This window comes from Petaurus breviceps, unplaced genomic scaffold, assembly GCF_028583685.1.
Source record: "Petaurus breviceps papuanus isolate PSGF00001 unplaced genomic scaffold, PetGlider_PUasm1.0 207, whole genome shotgun sequence".
NCBI lineage: Eukaryota > Metazoa > Chordata > Mammalia > Diprotodontia > Petauridae > Petaurus > Petaurus breviceps.
The window spans coordinates 10023352-10046772 of NW_027185850.1; the positions used below are offsets into that span (position 1 = coordinate 10023352).

The window sequence follows — 23421 nt, forward strand, 5'->3', positions numbered from 1 at the left end:
CTAACAATTAGAATTATGTAAAATGGATTGGGAAGGAACTTGCAGTGACTTTCCCCCTCCTTGAATGTTTTCAGTAAAGGCTTCTCACCAGATCTATCCATTGACTTTATTCTTCTTCAGGTCTAAGTTGGATGAAATGGCCACTGAAGCCCTTTCCTCCTCTCAAATTCCAGTCTTCTGTGAGCCCTAGAGCTGAAGTCTGAAGGCCTGGGTTTCAATGCTACCAATGACATTTACTACTTACAACACCACAGGCAAGTCACTCCCACATCTTTAAGCTGCAGTTGCCTCACCCATCAAGCAAGAATAAGAAAGATGTGCAAAATGTACTTCACAGAGTTGTGTTAAACAGTTGTGTGTGTGTGTGTGTGTGTGTGTGTGTAAAAGAGCCATAAGGGTTATGTGTTGTTTTATTAACTAAGTTTTTAAAAATACCTTTCTATTCTAATAAGAAACTATCCTGGTTTTAATTCAATTAAATAGCTCATTTTATAAAGGAATAGACAGAATAGGGGGAAATGGCCCCTTATTTTATCTTTCCACTTAATACAACAATTACTGGTGTTGACAATTCAATGCTATGAATGTGAACCTAATTTTCTTTCACTCATACAAAAATTTCGATCAAGAAAGCCTCTTTCCATCTACCTCATTCAGATTTACTGAACAGTAAACTGTCAAATAAAAACAACTGTCAAAATGTCCAAAAAAAACTGTCAATTTTTTTTTAATTTCAAAATGGGTAATGTAGAACTTTAAAAATCTAACCTTTCTGTTGCAAAGATGGGGAGAGTGCTGATGGAGAAACAAATGTCTTCCCTTCTGTACTGTTCCTACATATGGAAGGATTTTTATCATGTTCACTCCAAAGGCAACAGTAGAAACTTTCTTTGGATGCAAATTCTGAAGGTGATGAATCACGTGAATTAAAGTTAGTATCAGCAGTCTGATCACCTCCACTGAAAACAGAGCTGTTCTTGGAGAATCCAGGAGGCCAAAGGAAGTCAGTCTTGTTTGATGGCAAACAGGAAAGCATGAAATTCCACGGCTGGATTTGATATGCCATATCATATGCAATTATTATTTGGATGAAGTCTGTAAAGACAGAGAAAAAAAGGTAAATTAGAAATCAGTGGGGGGTGGCTAGGTGGCATAGTGAGTAAATCGCTGGCCCCAGAGTCGGGAGGACCCGAGTTCGGTTCCAGCCTCAGACACTTAACACCCTCACAAAAAAACTAGCCTTGAGCAAGTTACTTAACCCCGATTGCTTAAAAAAAAAATAGTGAAGCATTTTGGCTATTATGCAAGTAGAAATTTGATAATGGCACAAAGTTCAAGAATAATTCTTTTTTTTCTTTTTTTTTATCTTCCTTTAATTTATTAATTTGTTTGTTTCCTTTTAGTTTACAAGATTCAATTCCACAATTCCTTGAATTTCACATTTTGTCCCCCTCCTTCCCCTTCCCCCATGGCGACTTATTATCAAGTATAAGATCTGTAAATACTTTCACATTATACAATGGTCAGGTTATAAGGATGGATTGTACCAGCTGGAATGAAAAATGGTAAAGAGGACATAAAATCAAATAAGAGAACGAAAAAGATCAGGTATTTTGCTTCCACCTGGATATAAATTTAGTTCTTTCTAGTTCTTTCTCTGGATGCACGTTTTTCTCTCCATCATGCGTCTTTTGGGATTGACTTATATCCCTGTATTGTTGAGAAAAGTCCAGTCTATCAAACTTGGTCATCACACATACGTTGTGTCCGTAATTGTGTACAAATTCCTCCTGGTTCTATTCTTCTCACTCAGCATCAGTTCTTTTAAGCCTCTCCAGGTAAACAAAAATGTTTATAGCAGCTCTTTTTGTTGTGGCAAAGAATTGGAAATTAAGGGGGTGCCCATCAATTGGGGAATGGCTGAACAAGTTGTGGTGTATGCATGTTATGGAATACTATTGCGCCATAAGAAACGGGGAGCAGGGGGTCTTCATATTTACCTGGAGAGGCTTAAAAGAATAATTCTTAAAGGTTTCCAAAGTTCTACTTAAGGGTTTGATGCTTTACTAAGCATTGCACACCTAAGGTGCCATACCTCAGTCTTACTCAAATCTGCCAAAGGATCCATGACCTCATCAATGTGGATATTCTTTCCATTGAAAAAGATTGTTATAGGTAACTTTTGTCTGCACTTGTCCCATAAGTTCACCATAGCAGATCTCTCCAACATACTCCATAAAGCCTGATCATAGTATAGAATTCTCAAAAACTATGTCAAATGCAAATCAAACCCTGAAAGGTTTCTACCATGCTAGAAAGACCTTGAGTATGATTCCAGTAAAAAGGCTCTTTGTTCTCTGGAAATTAAGATAGACATCTTTGGGAAGTTTGAGAGAGAATTTTCAATTGAATCTACTGGTTCCATCTCCATTGTCTTCAATACATCTAGATCCTTCCTATCCTTAAAAGAGACTACCATTTCCACAAAAATTTCATGCTATATCTCTTCTGTCTTTCTCAGTCAAACTCCTAAAAAAACAGTCTTTCAGCACTCTTTATCTCCACTTCCCTTTCTCTCATTCACTTCTTGATCTTTTATAATCTGGCTTCAATTGAAACTAGTCTCCCCTAAATTACCAATGATCTTGTAGGGTGTTTTGATTAAGAATAGAAGGATGAGCTAAATAGATAAGGGAGGGACTTTTACTGGGGAGGGCAAAATAAGGGATAAGAGAGTAAGGGGAAAAGATAAGATAAGGGGATAATATTGAAAGAGAGGCTAAGAAGGAAAATAATAAAAATGAGGTGAAAAGAAATTCATAAATAGGGATTATAATTTTGAAAGTGAAGGGGATGAAGTCACCTATAACATGGAAACAAATAGCAAAATGGATTAAAAATCAGAATCCAAAAACATGTTGTTTATAAGAAACATATTTTAAAATGAGAGATACACACAGAGTTAAAATGGAAGCTTGGAATAAAATTTATTATGCTTCAGCTGACGCAAAAAAAAAAAGGCAGAGCTCACTACAAAAGCATTTTGGCAATATCAGATCTTAAACTGTATTATAAGGCAGTAATTATCAAAACTATCTATTACTGGCTAAGAAATAGAAAGATATATTAATGGTACAGCATAAACACATAGTTTATAGCAACAAATAAACATAATAACCATGTATTTGACAAGAGTTAATTCTTTAACTTAAGATTTTGGAATAAAATTTCATTATTTGTAGAAAAAAAATGTTGAGAGAACTGGAAAACAGTATGGCAGAAACTGGGCTTGTACTAATATCTCACACCATTTACCAAGAAAGGTCAACATGGCTGTATGACCTAGATATAAAGAGAGATTTTACAAGAAAATTAAAAGAACATGGAACATATTACTTATCAAACTTATGGATATGTTAGCAATTTATGAGTAGAGAACAAAATTAGGTATAAAAGGAATAATTTCTGCTACATTATATTTAAAGGATTTTGTATAAATAAAATTAATATAGCCAAAATTGCAGGAAAGCAGAAAATTGAGAGAAAAATTTATAGCTTGTTAGATAAATGTCTCATATTGAAAATATATAAAGAACTTTTTCAAGTCTATAAGAATATGAGTCATTCCCCAACTTATAAATGGTCAAGGGATATGAAGTCATTTTCCAATGAAGAAATCAAAACAATTTATAATCGTATAAAAATTTCTCCAAATCATTATCAATTAGAGAAATGCAGGTTAAAACACTTTGAGGTATCATTTTATACCTACCAGGTTGGCTAAAATGTTAGAAGGGTAAAGTGATGAAAGTTGGAAAAGATGTGGAAAAATTGGGACAGTAATTCATTGTTGTTGGAATTACAAAGGGATTCAACTATTTTAGAGAGCAATCTCGAATTCTTCCAAAAGTTATTCAACTACCTATACCCTTTGACACAGCAATGCCACTATTTGGCCTATTTGCAAAGATGATTAGGGGAAAAGGCAAAGAATTTATATGTTCTAACATGTTTATAGCAGCTCTCTTTGTGGTGGCCAAGAACTGGAAATTGAGGAGATGCCCATCAATTGGGGAATGGCTGAACAAGTTGTGGTATATGATAGTGATGGAATACTACTGTGCTATAAGAAAGGATGGGCTCAAGGATTTTAGAAAAAAATTGGAAGAACTTAAATGAAATAATGAAGAGCAAAGTAAACAAATCACACAGTAGTGTTCTCCAAGAACAGTTCTGTCTCCATACAGTAACAGCAATATTGTTTTAAGAACTACTTTGAGTAAATAAGTTATTTTGACTGTTATAAATACCCAGATTAACTATAAAGGACATATGAAGAAAGATGTATCTGTATGCAGAGAAAGAACTGATAAATAAAAGTATATATAGAATAATTATGTATATATATATACACATATATATTCCCAGACATATTTCTATATATACATACATACATATACACACATATACATACACACACATATATGCCTATTTGGGTCTAATGGTAGTCATCTCTAGGGTGGGGTAGAGGGAAGAAAAAAAGAAATTTATATGATGATTTCATTGTATATTTGAAAGGAATATCAACTTGTGAATAGCAAATTTGCAGCTTCATATACAGTCATCTCTTTTTGTGTATTATGTTATGGAAATGCATAAGCTAAAAAGAAAAGAAACTCCTCTCCCCTAACTTATCAATGATCTTAATTGCCAAATCTTATTGTCTTTTTTCATTGCTCATCATCCTTGACCGCTGTTTGACAAACTTCTCCTCTTGGTATTTTCATAACACTGCTCTCTCCTGTCTGACTATTCCTTCTTAGCCTCCTTTGCAGGGTTAAGTGGAGTTTGGGCAGGAACCTATTGTGGTCCAATCTATGAGCTTCAGACTGAACTGAGTTTAAGGTTTTATGAAGGAAGGAAGGAAGGAAGGAAGGAAGGAAGGAAGGAAGGAAGGAATCTAGCAAGTAAACCCCAAGTTAAGTGGGGAGCTTCTGGCCAACACAATTTACCTTCCTTTGGATAGGAGAATGAGAGGGAGAGGATGAGCTGAGTTACCCAACTAGTGCAAATTTTGGTGTGAATGTCAATGGCATTAGCAACCCTGAGGGTCTTCCCCTCCCAAATTGATTTTTTTTTCTTTTTCTAATTAAAGGGGCCATGCCTTGATTCACTTCTTTAAAAGGCCCATTCATTCAACGGGTTTTGCCTCACTCTAAGTGAGTACCTGAAGAGGCCTTAGCCTAAAAGGTCCAGGGTCTCCCATTGCATCCTGGGTCATCTCCAGTCATCCTGGTGAATATCTGGTCACTGGATCTAGATGGCTCTGGAGGAGAAAGTGAGGCTGGTGACCTTGCACAGCCCTCCCTCCCTCAAATCAAAGTCCACTGCAAGTCACATCATCATTTCCCTGATGCTATCCACGGTCCTCTTCGAAATTGAAGGCAAACACGACCTTTGGAAGATGATCATCTCTATGATCCCCAGTAATTGTGGGAATGCCCCCCACATTTTCCAGAACCCATTTCTCTTTTCTCTCTGTTATCTCTCTCTTCAGGCCTAGGAATTCAATTACCGTCTCTAGATAGATGACTTCTCTATCCATGTAACCATCTTTATTCTCTCCCTGGAAATCTAGTCTTGCATCACCAGTTGCCTACTGAATTTGTCACACTAGATGTTCCGTAGGCATTTCAAACTCAACATTTCCAAAATGGGCATCATTGGTCTGTTCTCACAAATCCACACCTCTTCTGAACTTCCTATCACTATCCTATTCATGATGGTGTCATTGACTCCTCACTGTTCATCCCACGTGTTCAACATTTTCTCAATTCTTGTCATTTCTTCCTTCACAACATCCCCCACCTATGTTTGTTTCTCTCCACTCTCACCTCCACCACCCTGGTCAGACCCTGATCTCCTCTTGCCTGGACTATGGCAGTGGTCTCCTAACCATTCTCCCTGCCTTAAATTTCTTCCCACGCTAGTCAATTTCTACTTATATGCCAAAGGAATTTTCTAAAATGTAGTTATGACCATGTCACATATACCCTCACACCCTCAATAAGCTATTACTTATAGTAACAACTCCTCTGTTCCCATTCTAGCCTTCTTTCTAGCTTTCTTACTCATTACTCCTTCCTATGTCCACTAGAGTCTATTCCTACTGATTTATTCAATGTTCCTTGATCACGACAGTCTCTCTCCCATCTCTCCCATTACACTGGCTGTTCCTCATTCCTGGTATGGACTCCTTCCTCACCTCAGCCTCTTAGAGCCTACACTTTCCTTTAAGACTCAGTTAAAACATCTCCTTCTACCTAAGACCTTTTCTCCTTCAGTTGCTACTGACTTCTCCATCGAAGTTGTTTTATGTCTGCTTTATACACACTTCATAGATACCTATTCATATGTTTTGCATGTAAGGGGATGACAGTCCACAGGCACATATATTAGGCCTTCCAGACTCCTGACTTCAGACAGGTGCTGGCTCAATGCTGAAGTATTTGGCATTTTGGGATAACTAAGTAATCCCTCAGACCCATGATTGTGATGGGAAAGGAACACACAATCAGTTTGAAAGTTCTCCTTCTTTCTTTGAATGTTCTATGTGGCAAGGTCTCCCTTACCAGACTTTTAATGGAAGAGCATTGTCTTTTTGTTCACCTCTCAGGCATGGAGGTTGCCCATATAGATGCAACAACAGGTATCCAGTCAGGTGCACTGAGCCTGAGCCTTGAGGTTCCCAGCTGCCTTTTCTATTTTGTATTTCCTTGCCTACATATTAATTACTAAATTTAATACAACAAATAGTAAGTACCTACTATGTGCCAGGCATTGTGCTAAGGGCTGAAGATACAAATAAGAAAAAGAAAGATATTTTCTGCTCCCAAGGAGCTCACAATCTAATAGGGGAAGACAGCACACAAAAGTGAGATGAAAAGGGGGTGTGTGTGACACAGAGTACTTGGTTTGATGATAATGGAGAGTCAAAACCAAGCAGAGCAGCTGAAGGCAAATGGAGAGAGTGCTGTCTAGGATTCCTAGCCTCCTATATACAGAGTCTCCTGGAGGAGTGGTAACTGAAGGTATTGATGAGGTGGAAGGTATTGATTAGGTGGAAGGTATTGATGAGGTGGAAGTACCACCAGCTGAGGCAGTCTCCATGATGAGGAGTATCTTGGTAATGAGCTTCTGTGGGTATAGGAGAAGCTGGTGATTATGGTGGAGTCAAAACTAAGCAAAGCAGCTGGTGGCAAATGGATGTCCAAACAGAATGGGCATGTCCAACTTGGAACCAACCTTGTAAGGTCAAGAGGTCCCAAGATCCTGGCTCCCTTAGCTTAAGATACCTGATGTCTTAGAGAGCTTGTGAATCAGAGGGAACACCATCAAAAGAGAAATGATAAACTTCTGACCAGGTCTGCCAGAAGACTTGGACCTGAAGGGGATCATTTAGACCAGGGGAGGGGAACCTATAGCCTCAAGGCCACATGTGGCCCTCTAGGTCCATTGGATTCAGTCAAAGGGTTACACTGGAGGAGCTAGAGAGCTTCTTGTGGCCTTGAGGCCTCAGGTTCCCCTAGTTTAGACTGTGCAGAGCTGGATCACAACGTAAAATGCCTCTTCAGCAGTCTCACGAAATGCATTATGTCTTAATGTCTTAAGTATTAGCTTCTTGAAGAAAATAATAATAGTGATAAATTATTGTACTCTGTCTTCAATTAATGCCACTTGTAGGCCTTGTGTGTGTTAAGCATTCTTGTGTGTGTGTGTGTGTGTGTGTGTGTGAAGAAAACAAACAGCCAACGTCTATGTAACCTACTCTGGACACTGAGCACCTTTGTACTTCTGCCTAAACATCTACCTAAGTCAAAAGAGTATGAGAAAATAAAGCTCTCTCACTAAAGTCCAGGCTCCCTTCGAACGAAGTCCAGTCACTACGTGAATGGGCCCAAAGTCAAGGAAAGCTTAGTGAAGAAGGGGAACATGTGTGTGTACATTTCAAAGTCTTTAGAAAAGCATTTTTGGGGCGGCCAGGTAGCACAGCGAGTAAGAGCACCAGCTCCAGTGTTGGGACGACCTGGAGATCGAATCCTGGGCTCAGACACTTAGTACCCACCCAGAAACACCTGGCCGTGTAACCTTGAGCAAGTTACTTAACCCCAAATGCTTTAAAAAAAAAAAAAAAAAGGGAAAAGCATTTTTACAAATCATTAAAAAAAACTTTGTTTGGATGAGTTCTGCATTATCCTGTCTCATTTCTACATAGGAAAATATAATTGAAAAAGAGCTCAATGAATATGAAATACTAGAAATGAGAAAAAAATCCACTAATACAAAAAACTAATATAACTCATTAAAAGCACATTAGCAAATTAATGGCATATGACAAATTCAGCATATTAGATCTGAGTGGACAAAGAGTTATTTTAGGCCTTTTATTAAAATCAAACCCTACAATGATCCTTTCTGACATGTTCACTTCTCCAACAAATGCTTTTGAAATCAATTGCTATCTCAAGGGTAATCATGTAGTTTAATTTTTTTTCTTGTTTAACAAAACAAAGAATATGTGACATGACTCATTGGCTGTAATAAGTTTTTTCAAGCCCACTAAAAAGATGCAATCAGTTGGAATGAATGAGCCTTAACCTCACATCCTTGACAGAGAATCTGGGATAAAAAGTATAAATGAAGCATTGAAGAGACTGACTCTACAAGGGACAGGCAGCTTCATGGAAAGAAGGTCCAGCATTATCATCTCATGTTCCTTAGTAAATGCTGTCTTATTCCTCAAATCGAAGTGATTTTGGTCACTCTAGACAATAGGAGCTCAGCAGTTTGCTGTATACAAAGGCTGGCTCCTTTTAAACATTCTGCTGTTTAACAAACTCAGTCCATTAGTTCTCCAAAAGGAAGAATTTTTAAAAGCCTTAAAATAATTATGTTCATTGTTCCTCTATAAATTTTAAGGTTGGGGTTGTTTTTAGAAGTTCTGCAAAGGAGTGTTTTCTAGAGACAGAAACTATTGAGTGATGTTATATAAAATGAATGTGCACATGCTGAATGAGGCAGGACACTCTGACAGTGAAAGATAGCAGAGAATCAGAAGGAAGAGTCACAGAATCAGAACTGGAAGGAACTTCAGAAGCAATTCTAGCCCCTAGCTAGACAAGAACTCCTCTGTAGTGCACTCTACTAGGGGTCAGCCAACCTTTGGCTAAAGACCTCAAATGAGAGGGCCCTTTCCATTGCTCCAGGCAGCCAGCCCACTGTGCCTTTGGATTGTTCTCATTGTTAGAAAGGGGCTTTTGTTTGTTTGTTTGCTTGCTTTTTCCCTGTTGTCTCACCTTATAACTTTCACTCAAGCAGAACAATTGTTAGCTATCTCCCGCAATTGACCTTTGTCTCGACACTAGACTTTGATGGCTCTGGAAGACAGAGTGAGGTTGATGATATTACATAGCTCTGCCCCACTAACGTCCAATTCACGCACAACTCAAGACATCACACTTGTGGCATCATTGGTCCCCTCTGAAAAGGATGAACAAGAACAAGTGTTCTGCAGGAAGGACAGAGAGGACTTCTTGAGCAGGTGGTGCCAGGTAAACTTTGCCACACTTATTTCTTAAATGTGGGCTTACTCCCCCCCCCCCGCGCCACAGAAGCTGTATTTAAGGGGAGGCCAAACTAGGTTCTTAGGAAAATGTTTTATATTAATTATCTTCACCATGTTATGTAGTCACTGACCTCTGGGGACCCAAAGTACCAATCTGGGCAGAAGTTGGGGACTGCTATTTTTCTTCTCTCTTCTTTCTTCCTTCCTTTCTTCTTTTCTTTGTATTTCTTCTTTTTCTCTTCTTTCTCTTCTTCCTCCTTCTTTTTCCTCTTCCTCCCCCTCTTCCTTTTCCTCCTCCTCTTCCTCTTCTTCCTCCTCTTCCTTCTCCTCCTTTTCCTTCTTAATTTTTCCTTATTTTTCTAGGTTTTTATTTTCAAGAAGCTGAGACAATTTACTTTTGTTCTACAGTTTTCATTTTGGTTTCCTAAAATATACCTCTGAAAAGAGAGGTTTTTGAAATTCCACTGTTTTAAACAGAACTACTTGACTCCACCTTAAAACCCAAATCACTCTAGCTTTCATTGAAAGGCCCCAATAATAGCCAGACCCATGCCTCTCTGACTTATTGTTTAAGTTTTTAATGGCTCAGAATGAGTAAATAGCAATTGTTTTCTGTTCTGACCAGAAATTTTGAGGGTCTCCCCCTCCTAGACTGATATCTTTCAGACATCAAATTGAGGCATCTTTTGTCTCAGTTCTTCCCCAGTCCTCAGCTGTTGAATGGGCATGGTCTCAGACAAGCTGAAACCTGGGAAAGACCTTAATTTGGGAAGACCCAGGTCACCTACTGCATCCTGGGCCATCACCAGTCTCACCTTTGTCTCAAACTGGATTTCAATGACTCTGAAAGAGAGAATGAAGCTAAGGACTTTGAGCAGCTCTGCCCCACTTATATCCAATTCACACACAAGTCAAGATATCATTGGTTCTCTTTGAAAACACCAACAATTTCAATTCAGTGAAGACAACCTTAAGTCTTCCCTTCCCCAGCCCTCCCAGTGGCTGAAATTAATCCTTGTAAGTGGAGTGGTTTTGAGAACATTACCATCATGCCTGCCCTCCTTTAGATGAATTCCTGATTGATAGGACACCTCATTATATCTAGCCAGTTGCTCTTATCTCAGACCCAATGATACTCTTTCATCCTGACCATTTTTTTATCTACTTCTGTGTGCCCAATCCTGCCCAATCACCCCCTTCCAAATACACACATACACACACACACACACACTTTCTACCTCTTGCTCTGAGAAATTTAATCAAATTAATAATACCATTGCTTCTGGCAAATATATATCTAAAAACTGTCCTGCTGGTCCATTTGTCAACTCCAAAACAATCCTATAATGTGTTAGCTCTGCTCCTCCCTAGCCACCATTTCCTTATATGTATTATCTCCTCTTATTAGAATGTCAACTCCTTCAGGGCAGGATCTGACCTTTATATCTGTATCCCCAGTACCAGACACACAGACATCACCTTATAAATGCTTTTTCATTCATTCCAGTTTGTCAATAACCTTCATTAATTAAGTAGCTACAAGAGAATCACTGGCTGCTCCTCAAAGATTTTTCTTTAATATGGACAGATTTAAATTTGTAGAATTCAGTAACATTCTATTTGGGGTGAGAGGAAATGAAAGACCACAATTTTTAATTATACCGCCTCCAGTTTCATATGTGAAACCACCTTATATTGTCACAATGAAGAAGGGGGAAGGGGGAATACATAGTACATACCATCCCACATGTACGGGCTATCTAAAGCATAAAGTCAATATTTTAAACACATTCCTCAATTGATCTGATCCATGCATTAAAATCTCTAGATTCAAAAGAATGACACAATATTATTTTTTTTGGATACTGACTAACTCACAAGTCTTCTGTGAATAGATTATTCTCTTTCCTTCAAATGTGTGTCTTCCCTCTTTTTCAGGTTTTATATATCCTGATAGACATGAAGGTTGAGGGGAGATGTTATCCATAACTGCTGAATCTTCACATAAAAAAAATTACACTTAGATTTCTTGAGGCAAAATCTCTCATAAAGTATGGGGCTTCACAGTGGTTAAAAAGAAAATAACTTACCCCATTGGAGCAATGCCACAATGAACTTTTGAAAAACCATCTTGTTCTAAGATGTGGAACTGGAAAAATTAACCTGAAATGGGAAAAAAGAGCTTTAAAGAGAGAATCACACTCAGAGAATTATGGAAAAAAATGAAAAGAGCTGAGTTTTTACCTTCCTGATGTAGTTTTATCTCCCATAGAAAAGTCCCCTATGTAGCATGCAATTACTGCCTGTCACCAATCTATTCCACTCCTCATCCAGCCTTTGACAATTTTAAACCTTCACATAATCAACAATGTTCTGAGATCTTTTATGCCAAACAAACCCGAGTGGATTTCATGGAAGAGCGACTATTTTTAACTAAATAGAAATACTCACCGTGTTAATTAACTATCGAACAGTCAATCTCACACCAGGAATGGTATTGGGAGATCTCTGTCACTTCCCCACCTCATTTTCTGACTCTGGTTTGTGTTATAGCACTATAAAGCCACAAGGTCATCATGCTGGTAAAATTACAATATTCTCATTCATTTCCAAAAGAAGGGACACATTTTGAAATGTGGTTTTAGGAACTCCTGGCCCCTTTGCAGGAGGGAAAGAGGGGGTTAGACTTTTTAATAGTGGAAAATAAGCTAAATAACTCCCATAAACCCTGAGGCACCAGAATACAGAAAACAGTGCAGTTAGCTTTGGGACTGCTGACCCATGGGTTTCACTCAATGAGAAACACCTTAATGACAAGGGAATCCATAAGAACATTGATCACCCATACAAATATGGACACACTTTTGTTCAAGAGAGTATGTACAAACGCGTGGTAATAAACCCAGATATATTACTATTTACAAGGTCTTGGTTATGACCAACATCAGCACCAAAGTCCCCTCAAAGATTCAGAATGATGGTGGTTGACTCTCTTCCCCCTGTCGTTCATTTCATTCCAGGTAATGATTAGTCTCTCTAACATCTTCTTAATAGTCCTCCTCAAGATCAGACTTTTTCTTCTTTATCTTCTTTGCAATATTGACAAAAAATAGTCTTTGAGCTTCTCCAAAATCTCTTTAGAGAGTTACCATTATAAACTCCATAGGGTTTGCTCATAAAATATATAACATTTAAGAGAGTTCTCATAAAAAAGAAATCCATTCTCCCTTGATGTAGTCCAACTCCTTCATTTTACAAGGGAGGAAACTGAGGTCCAGAGAGGATTAACAGCCTGCCCAACATCACATAGTTAAGGATGGAACTGGAACTAAAACTGAGGTCTCTGGGTTCTCAATGCAAAGTTGTTTGTTTGTTTTCTCATTGGGCTGCACATACGCATCTTTACAAGGAAATCCAGACACATTCCATATTTTATTACTCATTTCTGAACCCAGTCCTTCACTCCCTCTTACCTTTCCTTTTTGGGGAGGCATAAATACTGATACATGCTGGAAATTCCATGGGGGTTGTCAATCCTTATCTTTGCTACTGGAAGATGAATTTTTCCTCTGAGGTCATCTCTCCCTAAAGGATCCATGGTAAATAACAAAGCTTCCCTGAGACATTAACATTTCCCTTCTGTACTGAACAAACATTTGTCCACCTAAAGCTAAGGCCTGTGAAGAAGTTCAAAAGCAAACAGTATCAGAAAATGAGGTATGGAACAGGCCTAGAATATCATGTACAAAGGTCACCGAATCCCAGCACCTGAGAATTGGAAGGGACTTTGGAGAAGATCTTAGCCTAACCTCTACCTGACCAAGAGCCCCATGGTGGAAGACAGTAGAGGCTTGACTCCTGAGAGAAATGAGTCTGAATCTAAATGAAATCAGACTTATGGTGAATAAAGATCTTTCAAGAAAAAACAGAGAGTCTGCCCTCTACACCAATGCCCAAACTGGGAAGTATAGGGAAAATTTGACAAACTGACCTTGTGGGATGATACCCACTAACTAGTTTCTCTTCTGAAGGTTAGGCTGGTTAGAACAGCTGTTGTCAAACTTTTTGGTCTCGGGACCCATTTATGTTCTTAAAAAATGACTGAGGATTAAAAATGATTGAGGCAGCTAAGTAGAGAAGTAGAGAAAACACTGTAGTCAGGCCCTATAGTCAGGAAGACCTGAGTTCAAATCTAGTCTCAGATAACCAGTTGTGTGACCCCAGGCAGGTGATTTAACCTCTGTTTGACTCAGTTTCCTCATCTGTAAAATGGGAATAATAATTGTTCTTATCTCCCAAGGTTGTTGTGAAGATCAAATGAGATAGTATTTGTGAAATACTTAGCTCAGTACCTGGCCCAGAGGAGGCACTATGTAAATATTCTTGTTGTTATACGCAGGGTTTTGCTAGCACCTGGCTGACAGGAGTTTTCAAAAGCCAAATGTTAAAATTCCAGTGTAAGAATTTACACACCTGAATATAAACTGATTTACTGGGGTTTTATTGTCTAGACTAAAGACTATGACATAGAAACTGTTGGTGTAGACTGAACCAAAACCTGTGCTGAGCATACTTTTTTGGATGTGGAGAGCTAGTTGTTAAAACATTTATCAGCACACAGCAAGTTCTCCCTATCAATATTTACTGAAGTAGAAATTCAAATATCTTAATTGTATTATGAAATATCTTAATTTTATTATGAAAATAGTATGCACAATATAGACCCCCTGAAAGGGTCCCAAGCATCCCTACACACACCATGGGTCTCCAGACCACAATAGAAGACTGTCTGGTTCTGACTGTTCTCAGAATGAGTGCTACTTGAAAGCAAGGCAACAGCATCTAATCCATTCCTGGGTGTGTAAATGATGCTTCCTTGAGTGCTAGCTTCATTTGCTTTTTGTGCTACAATGAATCTGCTCCAGCAGGGGTAAACATCTTTGGCAAACAAACCCATTCCAGCTTTGCACCTTGGCTAATATTATGAGGTAGGTAGGGAGCCCACTGGATAAAAATATCAACTGGAAGTCAGAAAGACCTGAAATCAAATCCAGCCTCAGACATTTTCTAGCTGCATGACCCTGGGCAAGTCACTTAATCTCTCTGCTTCAATTGCTTTAACTGTAAAATGTAGATAATAAAATCCTCTACCTCCCAAGGTAGTTGTGAAGATAAAATATCACATTTGTAAAGTGCTTTGTGAACTTTAAAGCATTAAATAAATACTAAGTATTATAAGCACAAACTTTTCACTGCTATCATATCTTTCAAGGAATCTTGCATAATTTTGATAGATATTGTAGGAGATTTATTTTTGCAGGAGAAAGTTAAGGTGGCATTTTGGTCTACCAAATGTGGTTTTTAATAATTTACAAGCAATAACAATGGTGTGCTCTTCTGTTTTCAATATCTTTCATGCAACTGTGTGATGGCAAAGATGTGGTCTCCAATGGAATATTGCTTTTCAAAGCCTGCCTGTTTCCTGCTAATACTATCCTCAAGGATATGCCTAACAAATGTATAGATTCTCCCCAAAGGAAAAAAAAGTTACATAGAAGCAGAGCCGAGATGTTGGAGAAAAGGCAAGGACTTGCCCGAGCTCTCTGAAATTGCCTCCAAACAATTTTAAATAATCCTCAAAATAAATTATGGAGCCACAGAACCCCCAAAAGGATGGGAACAAACAGTTTTCTGGTCAAGACAACGTATAAGGTCAGAAGGGAAGGTCTATCTCACCAGCGTAAGAGTAGAGCTGCTTCTGGATTTCCTAGCCCACAGAGGGTGAGGCTGTCAGACAGCTGATCAGAAGATTACAGGGACTCCTTTGCTTCACTGGGTACACTTACATTGTCCATACTCGGATATAGATTGCATTTCTAAGTCACAGTCCTAGGATGAGGAAGAACACCAGCACACTAGAACTTGTGACCCCAAGGAAGTGGGGATGCTAGTCACAGTTTCAGGGTAGAAAAGAGTATTTGTAGTCACACACCAGAGCACAGATCAGGAAAATAGCAAATGCATATCTCCTTACATCATACCACCTGGAAAAACTGAAAACTTACAGACCCCCAGAACTAGATGCATAAAAAAAATATCTAAAGCTTAGGACAGTGTCCCTTCCTCCGTGGAAGCAAAGCTCAACTTTAACATAAAGTTAAGAGTCAAGAAACAGGCAGGAAAATGAGTAAAGAACAGAAACAGCAAAAATCCTGACCATAGGAAGTTACTATAGTGACAGAGAAGATCAAAATACAATCTCAGAAGACTACAACAGTCAAAACTTCTACATCAAAAGTCTAAAAAAAATGAATTGGTCTCAGATTCAAAAAGAATTCCTTAAGTATTTTAAAAATCCAATAAGAGAGGGAGAGTAAAAATAGGAAAAGAAATAACACTGATGCCAGAAAAAAAAAACAATGCAAGAAAAATTATGAAAAAAAAGGAGTCAACAGCTTGGTAGAGGAGGCACAACAGCACCTTAAGAAACAGAATAAGCCAAATGCTAAAAGAGGCATAAAAATCAAATGAAGTATAGAACTCCTTAAAAAGCAAAACTGATCACACGGAAAAAGATACACAAAAATTCACTAAAGAAAAGGACTATTTAAAAAGTAGAACTGGCAAAATGGGAAAATATGTACAAAAGCTCACTGAAGAAAATAATTACTTAAAAATTAGAATTGGGCTACTGGAAACTAATGACTCCATGAGACATTAAGAAGCAATAAAACAAGATCAAAAGACTGATAAATATAATAAAATGTGAAATATCCCATTGGAAAATTGACCTGAAAAATAGATCCAGGAAACATAATTTAAAAATTATTGAACTGCCTGAAAGCCATGATCCAAAAAGAAAATAGCCTAGACATCATCTTTCAAGAAATTAACAAGAAAAATTGCCCTAGAACCAAAGGGCATGATAGAATTTGAAAGAATACATTGATCACCTCCTCAAAGATATCCCAAAATGAGAATACCCAGGAATGTTGCTCTCAAATCAAGGAGAACATACTACAAGCAGTCAGAAAGAAACAGTTCAAATGTCATGGTGCCACAGTCAAGATAACAATGTTCAACAAATTCTACTTCAAAAGAGTGGAAGGCTTAGAATATGACGTTCTGGAAGGCAAAGGAATGAGGATTACAACCAAGAACAATCACGTACTCTGCAAAACTGTGCATAAATCCTGTAGGGACAAATAGCTATTTAATAAAAGAGGGAGCTTTCAAGCATTCCTGACGAAAAGACCAGAGCCGAATAGGAAATGTGACTTTCAAACACAAGACTCGAGAGAAGCATGTAAAGGTAAATAGGAAAGAGAAATCATAAGGGATTCAATAGAATCAAGCTGTTTGCATTCCTATATGGGAAGATGATACTTGTAACTACCAAGAACGTTCTCATTATTAGGAGGAGTATACTTAGACTGAGGGCGTGGGTGTGAGTTGAATATTATGGGATGATTATCAAAAACATTAAATTTTGAGAAAGAGGAATGCACCAAGAGAAGGAAAAGGGGAGAGGTGTGATGGGGTAAAATATATCACAAAAAGGAAGTATGAAAGAGTTTTTACAGTCGAGGGGAAGATGAGGGAGATGGCAGGGGGTGGGGCAGAGAGAAATGCAAGAACCTTGCTCTAGTCAAATTTGGCTTAAAAAAGGAATAACGTACATACTTAGTTAAGTATAGAATTCTACCTTGCCTCATAAAAAAGTAGGAGAGTAAGGGATGAGAGAAAGGAAACCCCCCTCCTGATAGAAGGGAAAACAGACTTGCCAGGGGGAGCAATGCCTTGCCAGGTTTATCAGGTAGAAATTGTGACAGGTAATCAATGGACAACCTGTGTGCATCATTGGTACACACACACACACACACACACACACACACATACATACATATACATATACATACATACATATAGATATAGTCAAGAAAAAACAGGGAAAGAGCCCTACCATGTTGGGTGCAGCCCATGTGGCAACTGATGGTAGGACTTGGGCTACAGTTGCACTAGACGGGCAGACATGGATGGCTGATGATCTGCAATGAGTCTTCATGGTGGTTAGATCACATATCCATCTATCAATCAACAAGTTTCTAGTAAATGCCTACTAGATTCCAGACAGTGAGCAAGGTATTGGAGATCCAGGACAAAAATGAAAGAACCCTGGCCCTCAAGGAGTTTACAGGAAAATCAGAACCAGCCTTGCTTAGGGGGTGATAGTGGAATAGAGCCTCAAATGGCGGCAGGGAAGCTGGGAAGTGGAGGGGGTGGGCAGCATTCTACGCCTACACAAAGGTATTGACACCAGAGATGGAAGAGGGTGTAGAGGGGACAGGAAACAGCCACTTTGGCTGGTCTGTAGAGGGAGGGAGGGGAGGTAATGTGCCCCTGGGATTCAGCAGATGGTCCCCAAGAGAAGCTGTGGACAAAACAAAGACCCCTTACCATACAGTCAACCTGACAATGAGCTTCTCTCTACAAATGGAGTGAGGTTGATGTTCAGATAAGAGAAGCCACAGGTCGCTGCCAGGTCCGGATTCAAAGTCTTTCTAGCTCAGGCCTGCCTACCTGTGCCTGAGCTCTGCTGGCATAGCCCTCCAGGACCCAAGATTTGCTCCAGATTTTGAGGAAGCATTAGAGAGAAGGAAAGAAAAAATGCATTTACCATGTGTCAGGTATTGTACAAACAGTCTTTTACAATTATATCTCATTTGATCCTCACAACAACCCTGAGAGATAAGTGATATTACTATCTCTGTTTCACAGATGAGGAAACTGAGGCAGACAGAGTTTGAATGACTTGTCTAGGGTCAAACAGTTAGCATTTATCTGAGGCCAGATGTGAACTCAGATCTTCCTGACTCCAGGCCCAGTGCTCTATCCATTGAAGCAGAGTAGGACTTCAGCGAAATGTGTGTACCCAATTCCAGCAGGAAGCAAATAGAGCCTTTTTGATATTCATGGGGCAAGCAGTGAGATAAGTGGAAAGACTGGCTGCACGAGGAAGCCCTGGGTTCAGTCCTGCCTCTGTCACTTCCTACTCGGATGATGGTGGACAGGCCCCTTCCCCTTCTTAGGCCTCACTTTCCTCATCTGTAAAAGAAGGGGTCGAGTTCGCTGGCTTCCCAAATCCCCTAAGCTCCCGTCTATGAGCCTCTGATGGAAGGTGCTGGAGAGCTCCATTGTTGAACCAATTATGGGCAACTGTTTCCACCGATTCGGACGCATTGCCATGTCTCAGGAAAAGTGACTTCCAAAGAATGCGCATCTATCAGCCTGACAATTCCACTGCTGTAAAGAATGGGCCCAATGGCCCGTCTGCCACGGAGCTTCGTTTTTCCTTGAATTGGAGCTAAATCCTTTTGTCTTCCAGTTAACAAGTCATGGAGCCGATCTTTGTTTGGATGCTGTTCCCTTCTAAATGCTAATTTTATCTACTGTGTCTGCCGTTTCCCCTCCATGGTTTCAAAGGCAGTGAGATCAGCAGAACACACCAGAGCTTCTGTTGTTTCTAACAGATCATAGTTTCGCTTTTTCACCTAGATGAGGATATAAACTAGATGGCTTATTATTCCTGACCACTAGAAGGAAGGAAATGAGCTTTAATTAAGCACCTACTAATTAGTAGGCACTAGGCTAAATTATTTATAAACATGAGCTTATTTGACCCTCACAACAACCCTAGGAGACAGGTGCTATTATTATGCTCATTTTATAAATGAGGAAATTGAGGCAACCCTGTGACTTACCCAGGGACATTTAGGCTAGTTCATGTCTGAGGTCAAATTTGAACTCAGGTCTTCCTGACTTTAGACCAAGTGTCCTATCTACTGCACCTCTAGGAGCCATTGGAGTGGGCTCCCTCTATATCACCTTGTATATACTCCCTCTCAGCGTATCAGGTCTTTCCTCCGACCCCAAAACCTTCAGTGCCTCCCCCTAGCACCTGCTGAAAAAAGAAAAAATCCTGTTCCTGGCCTTCAAGGCCCTTCACACAATAACTCCATCTGACCCATCTAGCCTTATTTCGTGCTACTCCTTTTCAAATGCTCCACAATTCCGGGGGAGCAGAAGGGAAGGAAATTGCAGAAATGTTTTCATGAAGAAATGCATTATATTCTGTTTTATTAGAGAAATGTAATTATTAAGCATCTGCTATCTGTCAGGAACCATGCTAAGCACTTTACAAATATGATCTCAATTGATCCTTATAACAATCATTTGAGAGAGGTGTAATTGTATCACCTCTGAGCCCTGGGGTTCCAGATGCCATTTCAGAGCTCAGGTGCCTTTATCTGAATAGGGAGTGTTTGAGAGACACTTGGTGGGGGTGGGGCAGCGGGACATGGACAGAGCATGGATTTAGAATCAGTTAGATCTGGGTTTGAATCCCAGCTCTGACGCTTACTTTCTGTGTGATCCTGAGTAAGTGACTCCAGCTCTCTCTGACTCAGTCTCCTAATCTGTAAAATAGGAACATTAACACCTTATAGAGCTCTCTTTGGGAACACAATGAAATAGAACTGCATAGTGGAGTGGAAAGAATCCTGCGCATAAGAAGTCATGGACTCCAGTCCTGTCTCTGAAGCGTGCAGCCTGTGTGACCTTGGGCCCTGGACTTCCTCCTCAGACTTCACTTCCCTAAGCTAGAAAGTAAAGGGCTGGATGAGTTCACATCGGGTACTCCCTTCCAGTGCTAGGTCTACATTGTTCCCTGGCCTGACTAATTCAGTTACAGTGCTGACATCTGAAGGGAGACGATTCCTCCTTCTATTGTCCATTTCATTTGCTAAAAACTGTCCAACACAGCCCAGAAATTCTTCCTATTGCTCGCGGAAATCTAATTGCTCAATCAGTGCATTTTAAAGATTCTTGGTTTGCTTGGGCTTAGTCACCAAATAACAGCTGCTAGATGATATGAAATGAGAATATAATTCTGGGAACAACGATTGCCATCCTGACCACACACACACTCACACACACACACACACACACATATACTCACAAACATTTGGTAACAGCTGTTCCTAAACATGAGTTCACATTTTCAAAGCATATTATGATAGCATTAATGCAGAAAGAAAAATACAGCAGCAGCAACAACAATAACAACAAAATTGAGAGGTTATCTTTCACTGGGAATTCTACAACTCTATACCTAAAGGCAAAGAGGCCATTGTGTAAAACATAAGAAAACTGTATGGAATAAGAGGAAAGGATTGGGCTTGGGAGCCCAAGGCCCTGGGCTCAGGGAGTCAGGACCTCAGCTTTGGAAGGGAGATCAGTGGCTGAGTCTAACCTCTACCTGGAAACGACCTAGCTAACCTTACAAGTTGTCATCAGGCTTTTACCCGCAGATCTCTGATGACAGAATCTCACAACCTTTTGAGGCAACTCATTCAACACTGGGAAAACTCTAATAGGAAGCTTTCCCCAACAATGAGCCTCAGTTTGCCTTTTTGTAACTTCTATCCTTTGCCACAGTTTCAGCCTTCTGTGGCTAAACACAACATGTCTAATACTTCTTCCAAGTGACAGCCCTTCAGTAAAAAGAGACAGCTCTCGGGCCCTACCTGAGTCTTCTTCTCTCCTAACTGAATGTTCCCACTTAGCCCCAACCAAGCTTTGGTGTGTACTGAAGACATTCACCATCTTGGTTACCTTCGCTCTCCCACTTAACAATCCTGTCATTAAACTGCCACACTGAAAACGTAATACCACCCTTTAGATGTGCTGCATCTCTTGTATATGCTGAAGCTCTGACCAGGCAGAGCATGGAGAGAGGATCCATCTCCTGATTTCTGGTGGCTCTGCCCTTCTCAGTGAAGCCCAAGGCCACATTCACTTTTCTAGTTTCCCTAACACACAGCCAACACACAACTAAGCTGATCTTGCAGCATCCTAAAACCCCCAGATTGCTTGGAGATCACATGCTCTGTAACCAGGGCTCCCCCATCTTGGACTTGTGAGGTTGGATCATTCTGAACCTAAGAGGAAGACTTGACAATTAACCTCACTGAATGGCATCTTATCAGATCCCTACACTTGCTGATTGGGTAAGCTTCAGCAAGTCACCTGACCTCTCCGGCCCCCAGTCTTCTCATTTGTAAAGTGAGGATCACAGGGGGAAGACAGTACTTTGTAAACCCTGAAGGCCTATATGTATGTGAGCTACAGACATACATAAAGAGCTCTGATAACCTCAAAATGCTATATAAACACTAGCTAGCTATGAGAAACTTCGAAGACCATTCCCAACTTCAAGAATTATGAACTAATTCTTAATAAAACAACTCTTCCATTTGCCAGTTGTGTGACCTTTGGCAAGTCATTTCTCTCTGAGCCTCAGTTTCTTCACTTGTAAAACTAGTGGAGTAGATTAGATGGCCTCTGAAACCCCTTAGTTCCAGACCTACAATTCCATGAACTTCCATAACATATTTGGGACTGATAAAAGAAAACATTTTCTAGGAATCAAAACTATTTAAAAGTACAATATATTGCCTCGTGAGGAAGAGGGCTCACTCTCATAAGAGCCATGCAGAGACTATGAGTTCCACTGCTTAATTATATATAACAGGATTCTTGTTCAGGTATGAGTTAGTGTGGGATGGAATCCAAGTTCCCTTTTGCTTCTGAGAATGTATCATTCTGTGGCAACAGATAGAATGACGTCTTTTCAATGAAACACTTTAATCTATGACATCCAATTTCTAGAAATACTAATATGCAAAAGCGGCAGCTAGGTGTAGGGGAATGAATGGCCTATCTGGGAAGAGGACCAATGTTGAGATACAGGTTTTAGCACCTCTTCATCACTATTCGACTGTTAGCAAGTCCTTTTGGTGCTGTGATTCATGGCTCCTTATCTCTAAAAAATGAGAAATTTAGACCAGATGACCTCCAAGGAGTCTCTTGCTTCAGATCCATAATCCCATTCATTTCTTTCCCTGCTTGTACTTATTTACTCCTCTAGGACATTTCCCTATTCCTCTTCTTGACTTTTGCCCATCAATATTGCCTTAACGACTGTCAGACAAATTAAAACATCTCAGATATCCTTGTCTCTTCCTTTGTCTAGCCCAAATATAATTGTGGTTCAGAATTCCACTCTTATATTTTCCTCACCTATACACTTCCTTGTCTGAATAACCTTTGTCTTTGGCACCCAATTCCAAGACATAGTGCTTTAATTATTTTTCCTCCTAACTCCTTCATTGGATAGGGTACTTTTATTTGATTACCTTTCATGGATTTCACCTATAAAGGTTTTAACTTTGTCCTTTGAATGGTGCTCTGACAAAATAAGACACGCAAAGGGCATTAACTCCCTTTTCTCCTTATGGTGTTTAAACACTGATAAATTTGCTTTGTCTTTTAATCTATATGGATTTTATTTCCCATTTTAAGTTTATTTTATTTGGTGAATTTGTATATCAATTACTCCTTTCCTTCCTCGCAATAGTCTCAATTGAGCAAGACTATCCTTCTATTACATACAGTGAAAGAGGAGACTGGAATGTGATACTGTGAAAAGTAAAGGGAATTAGTTTGCTCCTATCTTGCCAAACTAAGTTTAACCATCAATTGAAAAAAAGATAGATTTTTCAGAATTCAGAATTAAAAAAACAGAAATCTCTGCTCCTGATTATCCTTGAGAAAGATAAGACAGTCATTCTGCTTAAAGAACCTTCTGCAAGTTTTGGCATTTTGGTTCCCAGCTACAGGTATATACATATATATACATATATACATATACATATATATACATATATAATCTTTTT

General features: G+C 39.3%; 1 long non-coding RNA gene across 1 annotated transcript in view; it reads right to left on the minus strand.

The window, feature by feature from the left end:
* Nucleotides 1-849: 849 nt before the first annotated feature.
* LOC138164888 (uncharacterized) overlaps nucleotides 850-23421 on the minus strand; it is a 28065-nt gene continuing 5493 nt past the window's right edge. Inside the window, exons 2-3 of the long non-coding RNA XR_011169211.1 lie at nucleotides 11716-11788; nucleotides 850-1095 (exon numbers count right to left, since the gene is read on the minus strand). This is a non-coding gene — a long non-coding RNA (uncharacterized lncRNA). The remainder of the gene's footprint in view (nucleotides 1096-11715; nucleotides 11789-23421) is intronic.